This window comes from Chenopodium quinoa, unplaced genomic scaffold (genome assembly GCF_001683475.1).
Source record: "Chenopodium quinoa cultivar QQ74 unplaced genomic scaffold, ASM168347v1, whole genome shotgun sequence".
NCBI classification, from domain to species: domain Eukaryota; kingdom Viridiplantae; phylum Streptophyta; class Magnoliopsida; order Caryophyllales; family Amaranthaceae; genus Chenopodium; species Chenopodium quinoa.
Genome location: NW_018744026.1, coordinates 752,916 through 763,260, shown reverse-complemented (window position 1 = coordinate 763,260; position 10,345 = coordinate 752,916). Strand labels below are relative to the sequence as shown.

Sequence of the window (10,345 nt, the reverse complement as noted above, 5' to 3'; positions counted from 1 at the left end):
ATATATATATATATATATATATATATATATATGTATGTATATATATATATATATGTATATATATATATATATATATATATATATGTATATATATATATATATATGAATTCTTGTTTTTAATATTATTTGTATCTTATTATAATATTTAATAATATTATATTATTAGTAATTATAATAATAATATTATTAATTATTTTATTTAATATTATTGCTGGAATTACAGGTTATTATTATTGCTCGAAAAAGGGTTTTTTTTTAAAATATTATTGCACGAAAAATGGGGAAAAAATATTGAGTAAAAAGGCACCGGTTAACTGGTGCCAAAACTAGCTGCCACAAAAAAAAATGCGGGAGTTTATTTTAGGCACCGGTTAACCGGTGGCCAAAACAAGTAAAGGCACCGGTTAACCGATGCAAAAACAGGTTTAGGGCACCGGTTTTGAACCGGTGCCAAAAAGTGGGGTAATTGGCACCCCCCACATTGAAAGCGGTTCAAACCGGTGTCTTAGACCGGGTTTGAACCGCTGCCTATTGCTCTTTTTCTACTAGTGCAATCACAAAGAAAGCAAATAATCACAAATATTATGGGTAGAGAGAAAATGTCTCATTGATTATAAAGTAAAGCAAAGTTCAACATAAATTAATTGCAAAACGTTCTCAAAAGGAACTTAGATAGTCCTTACAAAACTGACTGAAAACAGGAAAAGGTCTGGCCGAACAATGAGTAGGTTCGGTTGGACTACTGTGTAGGTTCGATCGAACCAAGGGGTAGATTCGGTCGAACTTCCCTGCTCCTGGTTCAGTCGAACTTTTGGAGTTCAACCTTTCCTGCAAAAATGCTAAAATTTGGATTGCTACTGCCTGGGAGGTTTGGTCGGACTTCCTTGGTTCGGCCGCACCACTTCAATTGTTACGGTCTTCAAGTGTTATGATAGTCAACCCCAAGAGGTGACCACCAAGGAGCTTGGCCCGACAACGTGTCACAATATGTGGCACGTCTTCTACTTCTTCCACTAAGTTCCATGCACCCACGTCACTTATCATGCTTTTTTATAGTAAGGAAGGTGTCCATAGTTTGGGATTCAACACTTTGTTGCCACTCTATGGGCTTTATGGGTAACTAGGAACCAACAAGTCTTTTAGGGAACACTTGGGTCTCCTCAGGCGTTCAAGTTAAATCTAGTTGAGGTATGAAAGAATCTCCAAGACTACCTTAAGCCTGACCTCCGCTCTCTAGGAGTTCTTAAGGTTTATGATGATAATTGCCTTTCTCTGCCAGGGTTATTACAAGCTAAGCTTGGCCATGTGAAAACTGTTAATGGGATTTCTTTGAGCCACTTAGACCATACCGTTGCCATTGACGGGTCTTGGCATAAGGATACAGGTCAATATGGCATAGGATGGACGACTAGCTTCACCAACACTGTCAAGATGAAGGTTGGTGGGAGTTTTGGGATTACTAACTCAGCACTTATGGTAGAAGCAATAGCAAGCGTATCGGCTTTAAAGTGGGCTCATAGTCATAGCCTTATACATGTATGATTTACACAGATTTGGAGGTCCTAGTTGCTCTTCTTCGGCAGCCAACCAATACCAACATCAACCTGCATTGGACATTACAAGAGATTCGTCAACTTGGATCTCATTTTCAGCTCTGCAATGTCCATAAGGTAGATCATGACAAGGTTCAGCAAGCACACGTGATTTCTAATAATTGTCGTACAAATCTAGTTGCTTTTTCAGTTTTAGTTTAATCTTGTTTTTTTGTTTGTTTTCTACCTTTGTAAAAAAAAAGAAAATATATGCATTATATTATAAATTTTTGATATGCATATTAAGAAAAGAGTATCTTAGGCTATTGGAATGAAGTGTCATGTGTCAACCGTAACGTTCTGTAGTTCCCATCAAAAACTCAAGATTCTATCAATTCCATATCAATCAAAATAAAAAAACATGCACTAAAAACTTAAAAATTATGTTAAAAATCACAAATTATCGGTGTAAGAGTCACTTAATCATATGAAACTCAGCTTGAAATCTATTTGAGAATCACTCTAAATACTTCAAATACACAGATTAAGGTGATCCACTATAAAAAAATCCACAAAATTACGAAAAAAAATCTATTAACACTTAGTTGATATACTATTGAAATTTACTGACACTCGTTTAATCACAGAAGGTAAGATGATAATATAACAAACAAACAACTTGTGTAGTAAGTCAACAACCAATACAGAAATTACCTTTCTTTATTTTGGTTTTCTGAATGTGATCAAAGACGTTTAGGTGTTTTTCGACAATAGTAAATCAATAAAATATGGATAATTTCATAGAAAGCAATTTTTGCTTGATCACTCGAGTGCAATAACTACTAACTAAAATTAACACCGCAAATCTGATTTTGTTGGAGTTTTTTTTTTAGGGAAAACCATGAAAATTCCATTTAATTTTGATGGACATATATATATGGAGAGAAAGAAATCTTTTAGTAGTAATAAAAAAAAAGGTGTTTGAAAAAAAAGCCATATAATATGCATACTTTAAACATAAATGTATAATTTTGGTCAAATTCTATAATGAATTTTTTTAATTATTTTTTACGGGAAGGTAAAAAAAAAGATTTAATTATAAAAAAGGTATTGTAATTGGGTATATGAGTATTTGTTGAAATTATGCCTAAGTGGTATTTTTTTTAATATTGTAATGGCTATTTTCACTACAAAAAAAATAAGAATAGGCAACACATAAAATTGTAACAAAATAACAAATGTTGTCTTTTGTAGGAAATGGCAACAATTCTTATTTGTTACCTTGATCATACCAATCTATAGTACATGACAATGCAACCGTTGCAAAAGTGTTGCTTTAGAGTATGTTAGACAACAATATTATAAAATGTAGTCTTTTCTCTTACATAAGACAACATTTATTTCATATGTTACCCTACAAGATAACAACAATCAAATTGTTGTCTATATAAAAATATAAAAGTTTATATTATAAAAGCATTATATTATAATACCTATTTAACAACATATATAATTAAAAAAAAAATTGTATTTGATAAAGGAAAAATAAATATTGAACAAAATTTGTATTTAATTTTTTTTTTTAAAACAAAATACCAAACGTGTCAATGATTTTAGGTTTAAGGGGCGTTGAGTTATCACATTAAGTAATTCATGGGTCATCGTATCATTATCATTTTCATTCTTATCATTACCTATCAACTTATTATTTTTAAATCAAATTGGTGTTGAATTATCGACAATTTAATGTACCATATAGTATGAGTCACACTAAAGTGGTTAGGGTTAAACAGGTTGTGGGTTCATTGTAAATAGTTTGGATATAATGGGTAATAGACTTATAGGTAAAAACGGTTCTAATGGGTGGCCGGGTTTATATGATTTCAGTTAAACTTTTGGTGGGTTATACACAATAAAATTTGAGTTAAACTTATGGCAGGTTAAATATAAGCGATTCGGGTAAAACAAGTTAGTCGTAGAATGAAATGATTTAGGCTCATCATGTTTATATGATTTTAAGTACAATACTATTAGGTTTGAAACCTAATTGGTACAGATAGATCATTTACAACTCTATTTGAATTTCACCTTGTATTGGTTTATCAATTAGAAGATTATTTTATAAGCCCGTATATTTATAATTTTGTATAAAATTGTATATTCCTATAATTGGCATATCTTGACCAGAAATAGGGAGCTTAGATATGAAAATATGATTTAAAACTGATTTAATTTAATATAGGGCGAGTTACTATCGTTTTCAAAAGTAATCAATGTGCCACATTATTTTATAAATAATATGAAGTTATTTAACTTTTTTAACTCATTGAGACATTGATCAAAATAATTTACAAGGAGTTGAGCATTGATTGGCCTTGGTAGAAGGCCCCCTTTACCTAATTACCTATCAAATATTCAAAATACACATAATACTTTGTAAGAAAAATAGAAATCATAACATAAAACTCATTAAGAGATAAAAATTAGACCATTATCCTTATTTAAAAAAAATTAAACCTTTTTATAAAAAACTCACTTTTTTTTCTTTAATAGTTGAAATAAAAAACCTCATATACTCATAATTAAGAGATAAAAATTAGAACTTTCTTTAAAAAAAATAAAAATAAAAAAAATTACTGTAGAATTTTTATCTCAAAAAAAATAAAATAAAATAAATAAAGACAATCAATTACCGCGAAAATGGTGAATTGTTTTTTTGGGTTTTTCCACTAAGAATCAGTTACTCATAATTAACAACGCAAAAACCAAAAAAAAAAAAAAAAAAAAAAAAAAAAAAAAAAAAAAAGCGCAGCGAGAAACGCTTCTCTCTCTTCAATGGGTAATCTGCCACTGCCAGCCACCGCTGCTACCTGTGTGCCAACCTGCCGCCGCACCGTCCATCCACCGCACTCCAGTCTCCAGCCACCGCACTCCAGTCTCTAGCCACCGCACAACCACACTCTGGACAAGTTAATTCTGTAATCATACTTAACTATTGATTTTTAAGCTTTTAATTTGTTATTCTACATGAGTTGTTGGGTTGATTTTGTGCATAAATTACTTGTTTATGTTATTTAATCTATCAAGTTAGTGTGGATGTTGCTTGAAATTGATGATTTGTTATTTAGTTTATCAAATTAGAGAGTTAGGGTTTCTAAATTTTTTAGGAATTGATAATATTGGTTTTCTCGATTTTTTTTTTCCTTAGGAATTGATAATATTGGTTTTCTGGATCAGTCACTGGTGTAAGTTATCTTTAGGAATGAAATTAATTAATTGATTTCTATCAATCAAAATTCAAAGAAAAAAGGATTACAAGCTCAGCCCACCTTCTTTATGAAATTAATGACCAGATTATATAGTCATTATTTATCCTGCTTAACTTGAATTTGCTTGTATGATACTGTAGTAATGTTAGATTTCAGAATTGCATTTATTTCGTTAATATATGAGTTGTTGTACATTCAATTGTTGCTTAAGATCTGTAGCCATTTTATTGACATCTCCACTTGATTACATGTGTTTATTGATGGAAATAATTCACATACAATATTTTGTTAGATGCAATTTGGTACAATAATGTTTAGATGGAATAATTTGCATGCGATTAACTAATTTCTTTAATCAAGACATATTCTACATAGATGTTCAAGAATGTGGGTTGTGTGTGAGAGTTTGGTGTTAGCATTGCTTTTATGTGGAAAAAGTTGAGTTAGTGTTATTGTCTACTCTGTATTATTGTTGCTTGAATGTTAACATTGCTGCTATAGTTTTTCTGTTCAATTGCTACTGTATTTTGTCTGAAATTATTGCTGCATGTAATAATGTTGTTGTTGCCATGTTGTATTGCTGCTATTGTTACTTTGCAGTTGCCCCATAGCTGCAGTTCTGTCCGTCCCAAAATTATGGACCTACAGTCGTTTTTAGCCCCTAGCCCCTTCATAAACGTTATAGATCTTGAAAAGTTATCCAATCTAGGCTCAAAAATTTCTCAATTTGGAATTGTGTGCTGAAAGTTATGCCTTCTAGAAATTTCTGTGGTCTGCTAACTTGGTTCTATCACAACGAGGTTATTATTGTTCTCTTGATGCCTATGTGAGGTTGTTGCATTGAGTTGGGTAGGGTTGCTAAAAGGAATATTGTTCCTTTTCTTTTTTATTTTTATTCTATTTTCCCTACAATTTTTTACAAATTAATTACTTCTTAAATTAATATATGGATTTGGAAATACCGGTGTCTTTTGTAAACAAATGCTTGATTTTGGTGCATTTCTAAACTTGAAGTGATTGAGAAGAATTCTTGATGTTTTCAGAAATTAGCTTGAGAGAACCATACAAGTTATAGTTGTGCCAGATTATAAACGGATTTTGGGGCTCGGTTATCTTGGTTGTCAGGTGGTTAGATGTGCCCTAGCTCTAAATAGATCATTATTATTGTAAAACTTGTGTGATTTCATAGTTGTAAAAATGAACATGTTTGTGGAAAAATTGGCTCATTAAACAATACTTGGAGGAGTTTGTCCATTAAGGGTAAGCAAAATAGATCCTTTGTGAATTTATTATGTTGAATTTATAATTTGAGAAGGTTCGTCCTACCTCTCTTGTTTCAGTGTTTGCCAATAACCACTGATGTCAGGACTTACAACGAGAAAATGCTTAACGATGAGTTCTACATTGGTCTATGACAAAGAAGAGCCACTTGGAAGGTTGTAAAGCTTTTTTTAATTTTTTTTCTTTGATACATGTGATGAAAAATTTGTTACAGTATAGATTGAGGTTACATAACTTTTTTTTGTAGTAATATGATGAGCTTCTTGAGGAGTTCATGAGTGCAGTAAAGCAGAACTATGGAGAAAAGTTCTTGTTATACAGGTTTGTTACTAGACTTACTACTGTCTATGATTATAATTTCCGTTATTTAAAGTAATCTGTATCCTTTCATATTTTAAAATTTAATTGGATTTATAACTGAAATTCAAAGACTACCAACCATAATGCCTTCAAGCTGCTCTCAAAATACTCAACAAGTTATCGTGTGTTAGTTCAATGGTGATATTCAGGTATGTAATGAGAGAGATACGTTTTTATGTAATAATTTACTTTGTGTCAGCTCTAACCCCCTTTATTTTTCTTTCAATTCTATTCTTCTCTGCATAGGGGACTACATCTATTGTCCTAACAAGAATTCTTTTGGCACTGAAATTAGTTGGTGGCACCTTGGCAGAACATAGATTTTTATTTCTTGGACCAGGAGAGGTAAGAATGAAACCTTTTCTTTCTTTGACGTTGAGCTCTGAGTGTAAAGTGGTTCTGATTGAATTACAGTGAAGCTAACATTTTTATTCAATTACGGTGAAGCTGATTCCTGTCATATGACATTGTAGGCTGCCAAAGGTTTTAATTCATTGTTTAGAATTTCAATTATTTATCTTAAATTTTGAAAAAACTATATTATTCTTTAGCTTTTTTATTTGATTGGTATTACAGGTAAAGCACATGGAAGAAAGATATATATTGAAGACAGAGAAAGAGAGTTGATTTATTGGAGCTTTAGATTGTCTATAGTCAATTGACTTGTTTCCCGCTTTGGACATTACAATCCCTCCATTGTATATACAATTAGATACGAACAATTAGTGGTACTAATAATGTACTAGTTTGTCAATCTATTTAGCTTTTTTTAGGGTAGACACATTGTGTAGTATATTTACTTGGATATTGTTTTTGGATTTTGATAGATGTGTTCACATGCGTTATGATATAAAAAATTTTACATATATATTGATGTTTAGCTTCCATTTAGATTAATTTTTCTTCCATTGTTCAGTTCACACGTTTATTCATTATATTTCTTTCATTTCATATACAATAATTTTTTAAAGTGTTGTCTTTCAGATTTTTTGGCAACAATATTGTATTATTACTATCTAATAAAACAGATAAAGAGCTTGGTGCATATTATTATAGAAGAAAACATTTTTTTAATTGTTTTCTAAGATTGCAACAATTTTCTTTTGTTGCCTTTGTAACAGTGTTGCCTTAGGTATCATTATACCTTGGCTTTTAAAATTGTTGCCTTTGAACTAAAATGTGTTGCCTTAGGAATAGACAACGGGGGCATAAACTACGCCTCATATGTGTTGCCTTAGCTACAAGACAACACTTTTTTGATATTAGGCAATAGTTTTTCAGTGTAACCTTTGCTTTATTTTGTTGTAGTGTTGATATGGTTTATTAACGTGGCAATTTGATGATGTGGCTAAATAAGGGAAAGAAAATGACACATGATGGATTAGAACACCTTGCCTTTGAGTTTTAATAATAATATTGATTTGGATAAATCATAGAACGAGTTTCCTAGCCTTACCTAAGGAAGTTAGAGAACTAACCAATTACTCTAGCCTCTTATCTCGATTAATATTGTATTGTGGTATAGATTATATAAATTTCTATACTCCACATCATGGTTGGAGGTGGTTTAGGAGGTGGATAAACGATGAGTACCAGTGGGTTCAACCCACTGATTTTTTGAAAAAAGTATTAAAAAGTATTTTTTATAAAAAAAATATTAAAAAAATGAAAGTGAAGGTAAAAAATAAATATTTGTGTCAAAATAGAATGATGTAGTAGCGCAACTTAGTGGTTACCTGTACCTTGCATCCTAACTGTTGGTCTTGGAGATCAAGAATTTGATCCTTAGCGTGATAGTTGATAGTTTTTTTTTTTTTTTTTTTTTGTGTAGTTAGAATGTTACCTACAAAGGCATCAATTCATTAAAAATTAGTAATATATATTTTTTAAAATTTCTAGTAAAACGAATAAAAAAAAAATAAAAATAAAAACATCTAAGCTAATGTAGTGGGTAAGGAGAGGAGGAAATTTAATTTGAAAGAGAGAGAAAGGACAGTGAACAGGGAGATTTAGGTGATGACATTAATGCCAACCAAATGCCTGTTAGACATGTGTACTTGCGTTTGTCACTTGATGGGCGTTAGAACGGTCGCACATTCCACACTCAATCAAACACACTTATAAATAAGCATCCTAAAAACCAAGCATAATGATAAGTAAGAGTTCGGTCCAGAAGGAACAAGATATGGTTGCTAAGGATCTTAACACTTAAGCTAATCCAAAGTCTATGGTGATTTTGGGATCGTCAAGTAAATAAACAAACTATTATTCTAATTCAATGGATTAAAGACACTAGGCAATGGGATCCACTCAACTAAGGGAATTAGGCAAACGCGGAGTAAAATAGACAAGATATAGCAAGGACTATATGTAAGATCAACCTTATGCAATTAGAAAACAACTCACACTACCAAACTTTGATTCCTCATTAGTTTAGCAATAGAAGATACATAATCAAATTGCAATAAGTAATGACATACTCAATTCACATTTCCATAACTAAGCATATTATGCTATCAAGCTCCAAGTCAAGTGTAGTTAATCCTATCATGAAGAAATAACAAGCAATCTCATACAATCAATTTAATTTCAATACAAACATAAATGCTTCTCCTACATTTACATAACTAACCCAAAAGGTTGAGATTCACCCAACCCCTAGCAAGAAGACTACTACAACTCATATTAATCAACATGGAAACAAGGATTAGGGTTGTAACTACTTCAATAATTGGGAAAAAGTGGTTAAAAATTGAGTGAACTATCATCAAACAACAAATTATCAAGTACTAAAGAGATTCAAGTAACATGCAAATACCAAATAAATTAAGAAATTAAGTAGATAAAGGTTGAAGAAATTATTAAATGAAGCTTGAAATGTTGAATATAATGTGCCAAACCTTGAGTAAAATTCTTGAAACTCACTATTACAATGATTAATTTGATGAAAACTAAACTAAATTATCAAAATGGATTGTTTCAAACTAAGAGGGAATGCTAAATAATGTGCTACTGCTGTTTACCTTACAAATGAGCTTTGGGGAAAGTATTTGTACTCCCCGAATTACATAGGTTAATTTGTCAAAACAGGACGAATTTCAAGCACGGAGCGCCCGCTCCAAGGCCGGAAGCCCCCGCTCCAAATAGTTACGCGCTCACTCAAGCTTGCCTTAGAAGAAGTAAGAATTCAAATAATCAGGGAGCAGCGCCCGCTCCAAAGGCTCTACATGCCGCTCCTCTGTTCTCAGCATATGGCAGATTCTTCTTGCTAGGGGAGGAGCGCCCGCTTCAAGGAGGGTGCACTCCCACTCCTCCTTTCTTTAGAGTTGTGGTACAAAGTACTAGAACAACTAGGAGCGCCCGCTGCAACTAGGGAGCACGCCCGCTCCTCACAGGTTTTGATTTGGGGCAAAATGTTGCTGATTTCGATAGAGCGCCCGCTCTTGGAGCGGGCTCTCCTTTTTTTTGTTTTCAAGCTTTGAACATCATTCCATGATTTGAATGCTTGTAAAATTGAGTTATAATACCTGCAAAACATGGACAAAAACAAACAAAGAGGGGCAAGGCCGAGACATAGCTTTTATATACAAAACGGATGAGAAAGAGGGGAAATGACAGCAAAACTTGGTTAAATTCACCACAATAAGTGGTCAAATAAACCACTTATCAAATCCCTTTAAGCTAGCCAAATGCATGTCCTCAAATAAAACTAAAGGAGGAAAGAGTAGAAAAACCAACAAAATAAACAAATGCTACAAAATAAGAGGGAAAAGGTAAAACCAAGACCAAATGCAGAAAATTAGGCATTTATTGAACATGAAAGCTATGAAAAGATGAAGAAAACAACCTAAATTCCCATCAAATGGGTGCCATTTATGACACCCATCAAATACACCCAATATT

General features: G+C 32.1%; 1 long non-coding RNA gene across 3 annotated transcripts; it reads left to right on the top strand.

Moving 5' to 3' along the window:
- Positions 1-3,760: 3,760 nt before the first annotated feature.
- On the top strand, positions 3,761-7,308 carry LOC110690277. 3 transcript variants are annotated; one of them, XR_002505051.1, is made up of 7 exons: positions 3,761-4,510; positions 6,142-6,237; positions 6,330-6,403; positions 6,513-6,591; positions 6,689-6,787; positions 6,890-6,925; positions 7,019-7,308. It is a non-coding gene; the product is annotated as an uncharacterized LOC110690277 (long non-coding RNA). The 3 variants fall into 3 exon arrangements; XR_002505049.1 differs by having other exon boundaries at positions 6,689-6,925; XR_002505050.1 differs by lacking the exon at positions 6,890-6,925 and having other exon boundaries at positions 3,912-4,510.
- The last annotated feature ends 3,037 nt before the right edge of the window (positions 7,309-10,345 follow it).